Source organism: Schistocerca nitens, chromosome 3 (genome assembly GCF_023898315.1).
Source record: "Schistocerca nitens isolate TAMUIC-IGC-003100 chromosome 3, iqSchNite1.1, whole genome shotgun sequence".
Classification (NCBI taxonomy): domain Eukaryota; kingdom Metazoa; phylum Arthropoda; class Insecta; order Orthoptera; family Acrididae; genus Schistocerca; species Schistocerca nitens.
Window position 1 is genome coordinate 565,603,615 of NC_064616.1, and position 17,650 is coordinate 565,621,264.

At 39.5% G+C, this 17,650-nt stretch overlaps 1 protein-coding gene and 1 long non-coding RNA gene across 2 annotated transcripts in view; one reads left to right on the forward strand and one right to left on the reverse strand.

Annotated features, from left to right (window-relative positions):
* The window catches only part of LOC126248472 (uncharacterized), a 31,462-nt gene extending 16,447 nt beyond the window's left edge, over positions 1–15,015 (forward strand). The window contains exon 3 of the long non-coding RNA XR_007545491.1: positions 12,546–15,015. This is a non-coding gene — a long non-coding RNA (uncharacterized LOC126248472). The remainder of the gene's footprint in view (positions 1–12,545) is intronic.
* LOC126248471 (klarsicht protein) overlaps positions 1–17,650 on the reverse strand; it is an 892,903-nt gene that overhangs the window by 169,557 nt on the left and 705,696 nt on the right. The window lies entirely within an intron of this gene.

The following is a 17,650-nucleotide window of genomic DNA, read 5'->3' on the forward strand; positions in this document are numbered from 1 at the left end:
ATGCACTTTTCGACATCTACCTTGATTAGTGTCTTTCTTTATCAGTATTGCTGTAACTGAATATCTTGAGTCATAGTCTACCTGCTTTCACATATAAGCCCTCTAAATTGTGCTATAACAAATGTGTTTGACTTGGAGGAACCTAATTCAAATGCTAGTGGAGGAAGAGATTATCATAACCAAAACTTGGTCAACAGAGGGACAAGAGGTGCTTAGCATATAATTCATAACAATCAGATCCAAAGTCTGTAACAGAGTGGAGACAGACAATATTGCTGATCATCCATCTTCCGTCTGTCACTTGACATTGTTAAGTTGGGTAGGTGCTTTTTTGAGAGCAAGAGACTGTATTCTGGAAATTCATTACAAATCCTTACTCCCACTCAATGCCCACCAGTAACACACACATAACATTAGAGCAAGCAAATGATAGGTTCCAATTTGCTACCCATTGTTTTACACCGTTAATAAAATGGTGTCTTCAAAACAGTCCACAGAGTACTTGAGCTTTTTCCTCCTAACACTAGCTTTTTATTGCACAATCCCTCCAAAGGTACCTTTGCCATCACTCACATCTTTTGCATCTTTTGTCATTCTTCTGCTGAGATAATCTGTAGTTTGATGGATTGTCTGTTTTTATTGATGATGATGATGATGATGATGATAATAACGACAATTGGTTTGTGGGGCGCTCAACTACGCGGTTATCTGCGCCCGTACAAATTCCCAACCTTTGCTCAGTCCAATATCGCCACTTTCCTGAATGATGATGAAATGATGAGGACAACACAAACACCCAGTCATCTCGAGGGAGGTGAAAAGTTTGTTTTTATTATCCCTTAGTTTTGCCAATTATTTCATGATGGCTCTTCTGTGATGAATCCCTGTTGATTTTTGTACTCGGTAATGTGCACCTCCTATAAGAGCCTAATGCCTTATTGGGCTACTGGCAGAATGTAAACACTTACATCAGTGGGTCATAATAACCTAATAAGGAAGCCTTCCTTTCTTCCAAGTGAGAAATTATTTTAGCAAATATCTCTGCAGAATAAAGTTATAGTGCCCTTTCTACCATGTTGTTAAACCACTATTTTGCCTGGGAGGAGAGGGATCTGGATTGGTCTGTGTTATGATATAGCTTAAGACCATTTTCATCTTTGAAGACACAGCTTTCATTTCAATGCCATTTGCTGCAGAGGGAGGTAATGAAGTTGGAGAGAAAAGGGGGGGGGGGTTATGGATGTACTTTTTTTAGTGGGAGTCCACATTTATTGAAGCACTATCACAGTATAGTCATGTGAAATAATTTAGGAAAACAAATCAATGAAGCCAACCAACAAACCTCAGTAAAGTGAGCATGCAGCTAATACTGAATGAAGCTGATATTTTCTTAATAATTATCAGACAAGTTAGAATGGGTGGAATGATAACAATAACAATGTGGTGAAGAGCATAACATGCTCATGAAATGAGAGCAATTCTAAATCCGTGCGAGGCAAAGAGAGGAGGGGGGGGCGAGGGCATTAAATAAATAAATATAAAAAAAATAGAAGAAAATGAGGAGATGAACATTCATCACAAATAATACAAATGGTAGACTGAACTGGAGGAGTGGTGATGCAAAGCATTTTGCTAGTGTACACACTATTCACATGGAATGAGGTACAATAAAAGATGCTGGATAGAAGAAGTTCCAATACTCAATTGTGATAAAAAAAGGAAAAAAATGCAAATTATCTAGGGGTCATCATTCACACTGAAGAGTGTGGAGAGATGGAATATATGCATTTTCACTCCAATTTTAACACAGTGGAATGCCTGACACACAATTTACAAATTGAATACTACGCCCATTCAATTAATTTAGCAAAAAAGGTATGAGAGCAACTTCTTAAAATGTTACTAATTGAATTCAAACTTCTTTTACAGAGCATTAGTTTTGCCTTAAAAAGTCATCTCAGTCAGATGGGATACTAAACCTTTCAAACCTCACCCACAGATACAATTTAATTCTCTTTCACTTGTTTATCTCACTATATTTTAAAGCAAAGACTATAGTAGTAGTAGTAGTAGTAGTAGTAGTAGTAGTAACATTACTGAGACAGCTACAGAGGAAAGAAGTATTCTGGAGAATCTTCTCAGAATGAAATTCAGTTTTTATATACTTAGCACCCACGAATACCAGGTTGGTCAACACTCACATATAATGATAGACTTTCAGGATATTACCTACATAAGTCATGTGGCAATCTTTGACAGCATAGGTGAGCTACACAGTACTGAAATACATCTCAGCCAGCAATGCAAATATACAAGATCATTAGTTACAATGAGGCATGCAGATTATGATTGTATGCTGTTTTAAGAGTTTTATGATGAATGTGTTAAAAGTTGAAGTTGCCATATGACAACCAGGGAGCTGTATACGATACATGAAATACCAGGTTCAGTTGAATGCTAACATGAGCTATGTCAGAGTTTAATTCTGAGTCCCTAAAGCACAATGCAGCTCTGAAAGTCAGAAAGCATTACTATATGTATAGTTACCATGAGAAATATGCATCAAGGAGTTTGTGAAGGGATTTACAGTAATTGCTGTATAATGGGCCTATACCTACTCTGCCAACAACCCACATTACAGCCAGGCTATGTGGGCAGCCATCTTCCTTGCAGAAGACACTTGAACTCTGTATTTTGCATAGCCACAAGATGGCAATGTAACTGCCATCCAGAGGTCACTGGCCTCGTGGACTTTTTCCCTATTCAGGTCATGGGTGACCAAAAATAGTACCGGCTGTATCCTGGCACCTGGGGCTGTATTTAGGCCAGTCCTTGGTCACGGAGAGCCAGTGCACCCTGAATAGACTTCCTTAGCCAGGTGCTAAATGCAGTAGCATTCCATTAATCAGGAATATCTTTGGAGCTGCTACACTGATGATGCCAATTTCCATCTCAGTGATAAGCTAGGGGGCCTGGTAAGACTTCACGTCTTTGTTTCATTAGTGCTAAACTGGACTTGGCTGTGTTTCCTCGAAATATAATGTTGATACTGGACTGTCCTCCTGGGACCTTAACTTGTACTGATTCTAACTTCAGAACAATCACATCATTGTATATAGACTGAAGTAATGAATCAAAAGTTGTACCAAGGTCAGGTTTCAAATCTGGGTTTCCTGTTCACTAAACAGATGCACTAACCACTATGCCACCCTGGTACAATAGCTTTGCAGAAGTGCACGGACGACTACAGCATGCCTCCCACCTCAAACAAAATTCCATTCACATCTCAGCCCACTTGGTATTCCTCTTAAACTCTAACAGCATTGCAGAGGTACTCCAACTGTATTGCTATTAGCACCTCAGCAATGAATGAGATGGGAATCCTGCCTGAAACCCAAGCATAGGTGTTTTTAATCAAATGAAACTACATGGTTCCAGAGACCTTTTCAAGTGTCAAACATCTGTGGTGTATATATGCAGATTCAAGTGATGAATGAAAATTTGCACCAAGCCCGGAATTCAAACCTGGGTCTCTTGCTCACTAGCCAGATGCTGAGGTGCTATTAGAGTGAAGTTGGAGAGTCTCTATGATGCTGTTCAAGTTTAGTGGAAATACCAAGTGGGCTGGGGCATGAATAGGAATTTGGAATGAGGAGGGAGGCGTGTTAGGGTAGTCTGTGCAGTTGTGCAAAAAGCCATTGTGCCACGGTAGCATAGTGGTTAGCACATCTGCCTAGTGAGTAGGAGACATGAATTTGAATCCCAGCCTTGGTACAAATTTTCATTTGTCACTTCAGTCTGTACATATACAGCAAAGATGCCCAAGACCAGAAAAAGTCTCTGGAACTATATAGTTTCAGTTAATCACATTAGTATTTGGACTGTCCCATCGGGACTGAAACTTTGCTAGCGTTGTTCATTGCGTAATTACTAAGTTCAGCTAAGCCACTGAAAATTTTGATGATTACTCTTTGTACATGAAGCGACTGTTTTGTTCATGCCTTTAGCCTCCATGTATACACCTTGCTGTTATTTCCAAACTCGAGAAGAGACATTTTGTTAATACTGTTTTTTTCTTATTCAAGATGCTATTGTCTTTCTAAAGTAATTAATTCTTACATTGTACTTAACTCATGGCAGTAGACATGTATTCTTTCTAGTTAAATAAACTTGTTATATCAATTTATATTTCAAACTGAAGCTAATGTGCCACAGGTACCTTCAGCAGGCCAGTGCTATCAATGCATAAACTAAATTTCTGTACAACAACTACAGTAACTGGACCTCTATACACAAACCATTTATTTTTAAATTCCTTTTAAAGATGGTTTTTATACATGTAGTCTGTGACCTTGTGGGTATAATGACTATTGTGTTCATCTAATTGTATGGTTACTCTGCTATAAACTCTTTTATGATGTGTGACAATCTTTAGATTCTAAATGCCTAGTGCCGACCACATACTGAAGTTATTATTGTTCTCCATTAAACTGTGTTAGATCAGTTACTTTTAAGTAAATTTCATGTGTTAGGCCTAAGGTGACCACCTCTTTGTATTTGCTACTGCCATAACCTGGCAAAACCTTCAGATCAAATATTGCATTATGAAATGCTACAAGCACAGTCTTTTATGGCAACTCCTGTAGTGGTTATCAGTATTTTTCATACATGCATATGGAACTGTGAAGTTGGGTTTATTCAACTCATGATATATACTTGCAATACATTTGGTTTAAGTACAGGAGACATATCAAAAATTTATAATACAAGGTCTGTTCAAAAAACTGGAGCGAAATGCAGCTTGCATCCCAGCACACACTTATGTTTAATGTGTAACTGCCAGAAGTTTCATTGTTGTATGTCCGTTAGTTATTGTTCAGCGCTGTATTGAGTAGAAAATTATGTCACACAGTTTGCAAAATTTCAAGATGGAAGAGTTAGAGGAGCAATGTGTCTGCATTAAATTTTGCATGAAACTCAAGAAAACCTTTACAGAGACACACCAAATGATGCAGGAAGTTGGTGCTGCAAATGGTTCACATGATTTAAAAAAAGGCCAGATGGAAGTTCAAGGTGACCCCCATTCAGAGTGCCATTCGACATCTACCAATGATACTTACATCAGGAATGTCAACGAAATTGTGCATGCCAATCAAATACAGACTTTCCAAGAGATTGCAGGAGAAAGTAACATTTCAGTTGGCTTATGTCATGAAATCCTGACAGCATCCTGGAATGCATTGTATTGCTGCGAAGTTTGTCCCATGGTTCATGAGTAGAGACCAGAAAGACCTTCGCCTCACGATCTGTGAAGAGCTTTCGGATTGCATAAATGGGAACAAGATGTTTCTTAACAACTAGATGTTCCTTAAGAGAATTGTAACTGGCAATAAGATGTGGGTCTATGGTTATGATGTTGAGACCACAGTTCAGTCTTCACAATGGGTCAGGAAGGATTATCCAAGACCAAAACAAGCTTGTCAGGTCAGGTCAATTGTCAAAGCCATGCTGATAGTTTTCTTTGACTTTATAGGATTAGTTCATCATAAATTCAGACCAAAGGGACAAACTGTTAATTGACGGTGCTATCGGGACATGTTGTGATGCCTGTGAGAAAACGTGAGGAGGAAATATGGTGAGAGTATTCATGGCTCTTGCATCACAATGATGCAGCAGCACATTCATCCCTGTTGGTTGTGTGACTGCTACACAGAAAATGAAATAACTGTCCTGTCTCATCCTCCGTACTCTCTAGACCTGGCCCCTGCACACTTTTTCTTTTTATTACCAAATTGAAAACCCTACTGGAAGAATGAAGATTTCCAATTATAGATGAAATAAAAGAAAATTCACAGATGGTACTTGGCACAATCCAGCAAGAAGCAAACCAACACTGCTTCCAGAAGTGGAAAAGGCCTTGGGAGCAGTTTATCAATTGTGGAGGAGAGTATTTCAAAGGAGATCATGCACAATAAGTAAAACGTTAATGCAGAAAAAAATTTGTGGACAAAGTTCCGGAACTTTTTGAACAGGGCTCATACAGTTACAATGATTTCTACACTAATAAATAATAGCACTAAAATAAATAATAACACTATAATGATATTTCCTGGAATATGTAACACATTGTATATAGCTCAAATTTCCAGTTTGTCCTCCATGAATTCATCCAATGAGTACTAACATTTCTGTGTCTGTACCTCATATAGCTTTCTTTCAAGTGGACCTAATTTCATCCGCATTTACTTGTTCCCTTTTAATTCATTACTACTTTTCAATCCCAGGTACTGAGGTCCCTGGGCATACAGTTTGTGGCAGTCGATAATACACTCACGTACAGAAAAAAAAAACAGAACTCCTTCAATGACTAATGATAGGATATTCATATTCACAGGAGATGTACATTAGTATGTTCTGAAGAAATGATTAGCATTTCAGTCACCTCGGTTCAGCAAGTGTCCTGTTGCCTAGTAGGCACAGGGTCTGCCATGGGCCCTGATAACTTGTTCCATGCATGATGGCATCGATATGTATAAGGCGCGAATGCTGTCCTGTGATGTAGCCATCCATGCTGCATTCACCTGGCTCCAAAGTTCATCCATGGTGACTGGCATTGGGTCACAGCACTGCACCCATTGTTTCACATATCCCACACATTTTTCACTGGTGACAGGTCTGGTGATATGGCAGGCCAGAGCAAAAGGCTCACATCCCGTGACACCAAGAAGACATGGTCGTGCATTGTCTTGCTGAAGAATGGCATCTGGGGTGTTGCGCAGAAAGGGTATGGCTACGGATCGCAGGAGGTCATTCACATAGGTCACACTGGTCAATGCCCTGGATATGCACCAACTGTGATTTTCGGGTGCACCCAATAGCGCCCCATACCATAAGGCCTTGAGTTGGCAATGTATGTCCTGTGAAAATGCAGTCACTGTGATGCCACTCCCCCTTCTGTGGTAAACCAACATGCAGCCATCATTTTCAAACAAAGAGAACCTCAATTCATCAAAAAACACTATCTGATGCCATTCCTGTCCCCAGTGATATCTTTCCATACACCATTGCTATCTAGCATGTTTCTGCACATTCATCAAAAGTGAGCGGTGAAGTGGACAACGTGCATAACCCAAGCCAAAAGAAATGGTGACAGACTGTCATCCCTGATAGTGTACAATGTGTAACACTATCCCACTGTTGTGCTAGAGCTGACGAGGATGCCGATGTGTCCTGCAATGCCATCTGGATGAGTTGTTGATCTTCTCAAAGGGAAGAGGGGGGTGGGGGGGGTGTAGTGTGACCTGATCCATCTCATCATGTTCTAAAGCCTTCTGTGAAACATACTGCACACACCAGTTGCACTGCCGAAACACTTCGTCCCACACGAGCAGCAATTTCCTGGATTGATGCATCACATTCCCTCATGCCAATAATGCACCCTCTTTCAAACTCACTGATTTAATGGTATGTTTCATGCATATGTTTGTGAGTCATCCTGCACATCTGCTCAAATCACACTGACCCATTAGCTTCAGTTTATAGTGACAATGAGAGCTGCAGGCACATTTTACCGGCAGGTGATATTGTACCAAAATATCAATGCTGAACTTGAACATGCAGGCTGATATGGTTCAAATGCTAATCATTTCTGTAGAAGATACTAATGTATATGTCCTGTGAATATGAACGTCCTATCTCTAGTCGTTCATGGTGTTCTGTTATTATTCTAAACACGAGTGTTTCTGCATTCCAAATACAAAGCTAATCAATTTGTTTGCTAGGTACTCAATGTGTGCCTGCCAGCTCAAATTTTTATATGCATTTAAACCTAAGAATATGCTGAGACAGCTTCTTCTATATCTTGGTTGTTGTGAACACTCTTAATCTAATTACATTTTGACTATTTGGTTTTGAATTGCATCATGTGAATGTTATATATGTTCAGATTCAACCTACTTACCTGAAACCAAGTTCCTAAGATTGAGATTTTTTCTGAAACCTGATTTTCAATTAACACAGAAGTACCATATGCAAACATAACTGGCACAGAGCTGATATTTAATGGTAAGCCATTAACACAGAGGACGACGGTTCAATCCCGCGTCCGGCCATCCTGATTTAGGTTTTCCGTGATTTCCCTAAATCACTCCAGGCAAATGCCGGGATGGTTCCTCTGAAAGGGCACGGCCGACTTCCTTCCCCATCCTTCCCTAATCCGATGAGACCGATGACCACGCTGTCTGGTCTCCTTCCGCAAAACCAACCAACCATTAACACAGAGGAGAAACAGGACTAGACCTAATAAGGAGCCTTGTGGAACATCCTGAGATCATAACTCCCCCCCCCCCCCCCCCCCCCGACAGAATAATAATTTGCCCCATTTAAAAAGATGCAAACTCTTTGCTTTCTGTTTGATAAGTATGATTGTAGGGCATCACCATTAATGCCATACTTTTCAAGTTTGTAAATAAGCAATGTATGGTTTACAGAATAAAATACCTTTGTGAGGTGACAGGTAATTCCTACCACCTTACTGCTCTTTTCTAATGATGTACTTATTTTCTCAGTGAAACTGTTCACTGCAACTATGGTGTTTTTCCCTTGTTGAAAACCAAATTAATGGTTTACAATAACATAATTGTGGTGTCACCGCTAGACACCACACTTGCTAGGTGGTAGCCTTTAAATCGGTCGCGGTCCGTTAGTATACGTCGGACCCGTGGGTCGCCACTATCAGTGATTGCAGACTGAACACCACCACACGGCAGGTCTAGAGAGACTTCCTAGCACTCGCCCCAGTTGTACAGCCGACTTTGCTAGCGATGGTTCACTGACAAAATACCCTCTCAATTGCCGAGACGATAGTTAGCATAGCCTTCAGCTACGTCATTTGCTACGACCTAGCAAGGCGCCATTATCAGTTGCTATTGATAATGTAAAGAATGTACAGACAAGAGCTACGTTCAACATTAATGGATTAAAGTTAAGTATTTCCACCATCTGCGTCCATGTTTCTAAGTTCATATTTCCTTGTCCTGTTCCAGACCTCACGCCAGCCTGCGTCAGCATAAACGCGTGCCTTTCGGCTTCCTCTCAACTCCGTGGGTTGGCTCCTGCCAATCCACAACAATAATATTTTGCAATGAAGTTTTGGATTTGGGCAACAGCAAGTTTTTGAGGTGTTTTAGATATGACTGGGAGAATTGAGATAGGATGATAATTTCCCATGATATCTCTTGATCCCTTTTAGAAGAGCGGTTTGACTTCAGCATATTTCAGTACATCTGGAAACAGCCCTCTACAAAACATTGATTTATTATTTGAGTTGCGGGTTTGTAATTTTATTGTGTACTGCTTTAGTAACATTGGTAGCTACTCCATCCCAACCTGCAGATTTTTAGTTTTTTAATGCTAGGCCTGCATGTTCTACATCCTTCACAGAAATTTTGAAAAATTTTGTAAAGTTTTCAGAGTTTTCATTTAGGCCAAAGGGGTTTACTTTTTTGTGATAATCTGTTACTTTTACATCAGACTTCACTAGATTTATAAAGAATTCATTAAAGCACTCTAGTATTTGAGTTGGACTTACAGTAGTGTATCCTTTAATGATAATTTTTGAAATTTCTTGGCTACAGTCTCTAACACCTAACTCAGATTTAATGACTGACACACAGTCTTTGTCTCATTTTTGTGGTTTTAAATTAGCCTGTTATTTGCCAATTCTTTTTCCACCTTGACAACTCTTTTAAATATAGTTTTATAGAGTCTAACATATTCAATGACATCAATATCTTTATTACATTGGTCAGGATTTTAGTTAGTCTATTTTTTTGACTATGAATAACCCTCTTCAGTTTTTTTATATTTTATGTATTATTTATTCAGTGTCACTGAAAGGGATGTACAGTTTGCCTCGCAATCTATGTATGTTTGCAAACTGCTACCTAATTCTGAAGTTCATATGATTTCTACATCTACATCTACATTTATACTCCGCAAGCCACCCAATGGTGTGTGGCGGAGGGCACTTCACGTGCCACTGTCATTACCTCCCTTTTCTGTTCCAGTCGCATATGGTTTGCGGGAAGAACGACTGTCTGAAAGCCTCCGTGCTCGCTCGAATCTCTCTAATTTTACATTCGTGATCTCCTCGGAAGGTATAAGTAGGGGGAAGCAATATATTCTATACCTCATCCAGAAACGCACCCCCTCTAAACCTGGCGAGCAAGCTACACCGCAATGCAGAGCGCCTCTCTTGCAGAGTCTGCCACTTGAGTTTGCTAAACATCTCCATAACGCTATCACGGTAACCAAATAACCCTGTGACGAAACGCGCCGCTCTTCTTTGGATCTTCTCTATCTCCTCCGTCAACCTGATCTGGTACGGATCCCACACTGATGAGCAATACTCAAGTATAGGTCGAACGAGTGTTTTGGAAGCCACCTCCTTTGTTGATGGACTACATTTTCTAAGGACTCTCCCAATGAATCTCAACCTGGTACCCACCTTACCAACAATTAATTTTATGTGATCATTCCACTTCAAACCGTTCCGCACACATACTCCCAGATATTTTACAGAAGTAACTGCTACCAGTGTTTGTTCCGCTATCATATAATCATACAATAAAGGATCCTTCTTTCTATGTATTCGCAATACATTACATTTGTCTATGTTAAGGGTCAGTTGCCACTCACTGCACCAAGTGCCTATCCGCTGCAGATCTTCCTGCATTTCGCTAAAATTTTCTAATGCTGTAACTTCTCTGTATCATCCGCGAAAAGTCGCATGGAACTTCCGACACTATCTACTAGGTCCTTTATATATATTGTGAAAAGCAATGGTCCCATAACACTCCCCTGTGGCATGCCAGAGGTTACCTTAACGTCTGGAGACGTCTCTCCATTGATAACAACATGCTGTGCTCTGTTTGCTAAAAACTCTTCAATCCAGCCACACAGCTGGTCTGATATTCCGTAGGCTCTTACTTTGTTTATCAGGCGACAGTGCGGAACTGTATCAAACGCCTTCCGGAAGTCAAGGAAAATAGCATCTACCTGGGAGCCTGTATCTAATATTTTCTGGGTCTCATGAACAAATAAAGCGAGTTGGGTCCCACAAGATCGCTGTTTCCGGAATCCATGGTGAGTCCTACAGTGTTCTAAAATTCTACAACAGATCAACGTCAGAGATATAGGTCTATAGTTTTGCACATCTGCTCGACGACCCTTCTTGAAGACTGGGACTACCTGTGCTCTTTTCCAATCATTTGGAACCTTCCATTCCTCTAGAGACTTGCGGTACACGGCTGTTAGAAGGGGGGCAAGTTCCCTCGCGTACTCTGTGTAGAATCGAATTGGTATCCCGTCAGGTCCTGTGGACTTTCCTCTGTTGAGTGATTCCAGTTGCTTTTCTATTCCTTGGACACTTATTTCGATGTCAGCCATTTTTTCGTTTGTGCGAGGATTTAGAGACGGAACTGCAGTGCGGTCTTCCTCTGTGAAACAGCTTTGGAAAAAGGTGTTTAGTATTTCAGCTTTGCGCGTGTCATCCTCTGTTTCAATGCCATCATCATCCTGGAGTGTCTGGATATGCTGTTTCGAGTCACTTACTGATTTAACGGAAGACCAGAACTTCCTAGGATTTTCTGTCAAGTCGGTACATAGAATTTTACTTTCGAATTCAATGAACGCTTCACGCATAGCCCTCCTTACACTAACTTTGACATTGTTTAGCTTCTGTTTGTCTGAGAGGTTTTGGCTGTGTTTAAACTTGCAGTGAAGCTCTCTTTGCTTAATGTTGAGTTGTCCTGAAGTAAATTAATTATGTCTCCTGTTTTGACACATCTACACTGTCTGGAAAAAACAGAACACCAAGAAGGAGTTGTGTGACAAATGATTTTTCTACGTCTGAAAGATTATGTCTATTCAAATTTCACACTTAGTCATGTAAGAGTGGAGCTAGTAGCACCACTATGAAGATACAAATAAGGTTTGCTTTAAATACACACTTTAACAGCCTTGAGTGTTAGTTACCCTTGAGATTGAAGGTGTTGAGTTCATGTTAGTCAAGAATGCCTTTAAGGTGACAAGGCATCATTATCAACACCTCACCGAGTTTGAACAAGATTGCGTAATAGAGTTGCGAGAAGAGTCGCAAGAAGACTGTGCTCTGGACTGTCGCATTAAGGCATGTCAAATATTTTGACATTGTTTTGCAAAAACTGAGTGGGGGTCATAATGTTGTGTTTACGTTAGCAATTCCCAATGATATCTATGTGAAATGTGAATTACATTGTGAACTAATTCAATATCATGCTATTTTTGTCATTTTGTGTACAATTCACAGCAAACTGTTTTCTTTCAAGAAGTGCCTTCTTATCATTATTTAGTCTGTACTTCTACTCTAAGCTTAAGAACATACTATAAAATCTGTGAACTTCTTTTATGTGACTCAAAAGTTTTCAAACAAGTATTACTCATTTGAAGCAGTGCCATTTTATTATCACACAAATAGTGACATTTTCGTGTATTTCTTTTTCCAGGCACAAATAATTTTTTCCACTTGCAAAATCTGAAAATCAGATCACGACTAGAAAAAGAAAGACAAGACTGGTCACTACCACTCACATGAGTAACATCATTGGAACTAGTAGAGAAATGCTGCCTTCTCAACGCCCAACTCTGTGTGATGTTCTAAGATATGGGCTTCTGCTAAGACAACAGAGGGGAGAGAATGTCAGAAATTATGAAGTAGCCACTCTTGCAAAGGATATTTATATTTATCAGAAAGTGCTTCAAAAGTGTGGGCTAGCAAACATTTGTTTTGTGGCGACAATTTTAAATTCGAGAGTCACAGTCCTGAAGAAAATAGAAGAAAACTGGGAAAAGGCCGAAATCTTATCACCTGGCAGAGGAAAGCTTGAAATGAAGGCGGCTTTCACAGCAATGTTAGACAAGCTTTTCGATATCCTTAGTTGCAAGTGTGAAATTAAGCTATGTTCAGAATTTGAGGGTCCATGTCCAGATGGTGCTGACTGTAAACAGGAAGTGCACATCTCCAAGTGTTTATTAAAGGTCAAAGAGAGAAGGTTGGATCTGTTGGACAGGAGCACATTCAATTACCCAATATATCTGAGCACAGTCAAAGTAAAAAGCACAAGAGGTAATAAGACAAATTAAAAATAATTTCTGAATATATGCAGCAAATGAAGGAAGAAAACTGGCTCTGAGCACTATGGGACTTAACATCTGAGGTCATCAGTCCCATAGAACTTAGAACTACTTAAACCTAACTAACCTAAGGACATCACAGACATCCATGCCCCAGGCAGGATTCGGACCTGCGACCGTAGCGGTCTCGCAGTTCCAGACTGTAGCCCCTAGAACCGCTCAGCCACTCCGGCCGGCAAATGAAAGAAGAGTTAACATTACAACCAAATGAAATTCTTTTCTACTAACAAGGTGAAGAGACAACTGATATTAAAGATGAAGATTCTGAAGATCCTTTGCAGATACCATGTGATGATTCTGACATACTTTCTACTTCAATTGTATGGCAGTATAAGACATTACAGTTGCATAACATTGCATTGCGAAGTATTAGGTATGTGCTACAGCTGCTGTTACAACTACTGCATATTTGGTTCTGTGTTAATTACTGAATGAAACAGGAGACTTGTGGTTGATCACAATGAGTTAAAAGGAGCAAAGGAAAAGTCATGACACAACTTGATGAAGAATTTCATGATCAGTGCAGGACAGGCAAGAGTTAATGTATTTTCTTTGATGGATGCCAAGATTCTACTATCATCTGTCACAAAGCAGGTAACTGAAGTAATCAGTCTCCAACTGTTGTGAAAGGATAGCATTACTGTTTGCAGTGAGACGGGTGGAAGATACCATTGCCATTTGAGACTTAATGAAAAGAAAACCTGCTGAAGTTATTGCTAATCATCTTTTGGCTATATTTATGAAAAACAGCATTGATTAAAATTTGCAGGCTATTGACAGTGACTCAACAAATTTCAACACTGGTCGGAAAGGAGTAGTCAAGACATTGGGTTGAGACAAAGCAGAATCGTAAACTTATCTGGTTGTTTTGTGCTCTTCATACTAATAAACTACCTTTGCATCACTTGATCAAACAGTTGAATGAGAAAACTTTGTCTACCAACAAATGGAGTGATAAGATTGGCAAGATGTTTGATAGTACAACAGAACTTGAAATCAATCCCTCATTTGTCAGAATATCTTTTCCATACCCTTCAGTTCCACAGAGTGACTCTGCTGTCAAAAATCTCTTTATAGATCTGGCCTATAGTTACAGGATAACTCATTCTATAAGGACAGGTGGACCAACTCTAACTGTTCTGCCATTATTAGAAATTGGCCCTGTAAGGCCACTCTCAGTGGTTAACAACTGCAAACAGGATTTGCCGCATATGCTTTTTGAAATTTGGCCTTAAAGACAACAGCTTGAAGGTGTTACAATTTCTTATGGAGTATATTATAGGCATTTACTATCCCTGCTGGTTTAATGTCAAATCTAATTACTCTCGGGTGAAAGAAGGCAGTAGCAGATATTATTTAGCCAACATTCATCATGCTTTGCATTTAGTGAAATGATGCTTGAGACACTTTTATGCTCAGAAGAACAAGAAGAAAGGAAAGCAGGGGTCCAGAAGATAACTAAACTGACAAATGGAGATGATGATACACCAGGAGACCTATCTGTTCACCCTAGGAAAACTCTTGCAGTAAATACAAATATTAACCTCCATTTACTTGTAAACTCAAAATATCAGACATTAGGAAGTTTGTTCAAGAGCCTATAGAAGTTCCAAAGTGGCCATGTCATGGGAAGTCCATAGAAAGGTGAGTGGAACAAGTAACAGATGCTCCTGTCTGAGTTATACTCAAGAGAAATGAGAAGGATAAATTAGATGCCAGGAAGTAAGCAGAAGAATGATGTCTAGGAATGAATCAAAGTAAGACTTGATAAATATTGTTGGTTGTAGCTTTTTACAATTTTAAGAGTTGTGTTTTCAGAGTTTGACAATAGAAACAGTATGTACAGAAAATTGTTTGAGTTCATTAAACCAGTTTTTGAGCAAATTTTGGTGGAGTTTATATCAATTCATGCCCTTTCAATATACATTAGAATCAAGTGCCAATTTACCAAATCAAATGTTTATCAAAAAAGAAAAACCTTTAAATTATGATATTATACATCAAAAGGCATTTTTGAAACTCCCTCATTCACAAAAATCATGAAATTTTATTTTTGTCCTCCAAAATGACACACCCTACTGTCATGTGGCACTACTGAGAAGGAAGACCATTGTGTTTTGAGGTATGGCTCTGGCACATTGTATTGCATCTGCAAAAGAAATTTGAGCAGCAATTGGCGCCACAGTGACAACAAACTGCTACAAATTGGTTACTTCAAGGACAACTCCAAGTCAGACACCTGTAGTGTGCATTGCACTGACCCCAAACCACTGCCATTTTTGACTTCAGTGGTGTCAAACAAGAGCTCATTTGAGGGCAGGTTGGATGGAGGTCTGTTGGATTTTCTGATGAAAGCTGGTTCTGCCTCGGTGGTGCTTAGGGGGAAGCCAATTGAGGACCTGCAACCAATCTGTGTGCATGCTACACACACACTGGAGCTCTACTAAAGAGTTACAGTCTGAGGTGCGATTTCATATGGCAGCAGGAGCACTCTCACGGTTATCTCACGCACCCTGACTGCAAATTTGTCTATCATTCTAGTGATTTGGCCTGTTGTGCTGTCGTTTATGAATAGGATTCCAGAGAGTGTTTTCCAACAGGATAACGCTCACCCACATACCACTGTTGTAATCCAACAAGCTCTACCGAGTGTCAACAGGTTGCCTTGGCCCGCTCAATCACAAGATCTATCTCAAACTGAGCACACATGGGACATCATCAGACGATAACTCCAGCATCATCCACAAACAGCATTAACCACCCCTACACTGACTGACTGAACAAGTGCAACAGGCATGGAACTCCATCTCTCAAACTGACATCTGGCACCTGGACAACAAAAAGCATGCATGTTTGCATGCATGCACTCAACATTCTGGCAGTTACACCAGTTATTACCGTACCAGCAGATAACATTTGCAATGGCTTATCTCACATGTACATTAACCTGTGATCTCACTACGTTGATCAGTTAAATATTTTACTAGACGAATGTATTCCCAAAATTTCATTACTCTGCATTAATTATTTTTTAGTGTTGTGAGTTTTTCTGTCAGTGTATTTCCATTCATCTTTCAAGGCATTACTCATAAATATTTAAAATAGTGTGTATATTTTTGATTTTTATGTTCATTGCAACTTTTGAACAGGCAACTCCTTCACGTCTTAAAAAAATAAATCACATCAGAATCAGCTTTCCTGCACCCACATCTGAATGTACCTTGTTTTCAAGCCAATTTAGGTAGTGAGTACACAATTGCTCGTGCCAGGATGCGAGCTCCTCTCCTCTGGAGCTACTTTAACCCCCCCCCCCCAACCCTAACCCCTCGCCTCACTCCTACCACAGAGACACAGCTGCCGGAATGAGTACCAACCCCTCCTCCTAAACTTCCCAAGCAGCCATTATGAATTTGTAGCCTATCATAGATTACTGCCTCTTCTCTCCATGTGGTCTTTGTTGACGTGACATTTGGCAGTTCCTGGCCATGTGCTAATTCTAACACCATTTGTTTAGACCTATAGTGATATCTTCCCACAATAACTTTACTCTTTTGTGTCACACTCATTTTTATTTTGTTTATTGTAATGTTTTTTAATAATCTACTACTATGGGTTTTGGTTGTTTTCTGGAAATGCTATGAGGTAATAGTCAAATTTTTGATCTCTTTTTACATTTTTTTTTATGGATTAGGTTAGTTAATGTTCATGTTATGGGAACTGGAATGTTAATAAGGTAGACAATTGATTCTGACTGTGAATTTCTATTTTTATTATAGATTTAGTATTAAATAATTAATCTTTAATTTCACTCCAGTCTCAACCATATTTTATTTGTTCATACTGATAGCACTGAAATTTATATCTAGATTCTGTTCTTTGTTCACCTTATAACTTAGCCTCTTGATTAAATTTAACTAAATCATTTAATTAAAGCACTACTTGTTGCAACTGGGCCTCAGTATCCAAAAATCATATTAAATTCTAATATTTTCCTTCAGACATCCTCTCATATTAGTTGTCCAGGTGTTTCATAAATTGTCTCCCTTAACAACTCATGCTTGCAGGCCTGCCTTATCAACAAGTGCCAGACCTGGATCACCGTACTGACAAACTTGTCTACTATACAGACCATAAAATCATTTTATACTTATGATTACTGAAACATCAACTAAACACTGTTACCCCTCACTCTGTAAGGCCCTCCTAGGATTCCTTTACCCACCTACCATGGGCCTATATGGAAGGGGGAAAACTGTTCAGTCCAGTAACTGTATGTACAATATCAATTGTCAGTCTCACTGTGAATTGCAAGAAATTTATGATTATTATTGTCTTCCTAAGTCACTAAGATTTTATATTTGGTACCCAGTCTTTCCAGCCAGCTACACGTGCTACAAATGTTTGCACTGAACTGACA